Source organism: Coturnix japonica, chromosome 1, assembly GCF_054131305.1.
Source record: "Coturnix japonica strain WE chromosome 1, WE-NBRP24, whole genome shotgun sequence".
In the NCBI taxonomy this organism is placed as follows: Eukaryota; Metazoa; Chordata; class Aves; order Galliformes; family Phasianidae; genus Coturnix; species Coturnix japonica.
Window position 1 is genome coordinate 87,460,829 of NC_140663.1, and position 709 is coordinate 87,461,537.

The 709-nt window shown below is 36.2% G+C and overlaps 1 pseudogene; it reads right to left on the reverse strand.

Annotated features, from left to right (window-relative positions):
• Positions 1-391: 391 nt before the first annotated feature.
• On the reverse strand, positions 392-492 carry LOC146762574 (U6 spliceosomal RNA; annotated as a pseudogene).
• Positions 493-709: the final 217 nt, after the last annotated feature.

Consider the following 709-nt stretch of genomic DNA (forward strand, 5'->3'; position numbering starts at 1 on the left):
GTCTACAAAATGATGCTAATTTCTCTTAATATTTTGCTGTATTCCCATCTCAGTACAATTAAGAAACATAGTGTTTTCAGATCTCCTCTGGGAAGAAGTCTTTTCATAAAAATAGAGTGAGATACTAAGTGAGACCCATATATGTATAATACATGGTTCTGATGTACCTAGATGTCTCAACTCTGTAATGGGCCATTTGATTGCACGCAACAGGCAAGCTCTCACAGTTTTACTATTCCCCAGTTCTCCCACTCATCCCACTGTTAGAAGTAAACAAACAGCTGTGTGGTGCTCAGCTGCCAGCCAGGTTAAATCACCACAGTCATTTTGGTGTCCAGTATGACCTCTGAATCCATAAACCACAAGACTAAGAGTCTCATGCTCTGCTAAAAAAAATACGTAGCACTTCAGGAATTTTCATGTCATCTTTGTGCAGGGGCCACTCTATTCTTCTTTCCAAATCATACACTAGGTTTCTTTGGATGATTATACAGTCAAGAATATAGAATACAGGATTGCAAACATCAGGGTCTTCTAGAACTTAGTAGATGAAATACAGATTTAGTTATGTGGGAAAGGGTGACTAAAGTCAATTTAGTGAAGTAAGTTCATTAAAAAACAAACTTTTTTGCTTGTTTGAAAGAACCCTTATGTTTACACAGAATTATGTATAAATAATTACTTTGAGGAAATTGAAAATTCAGCAACT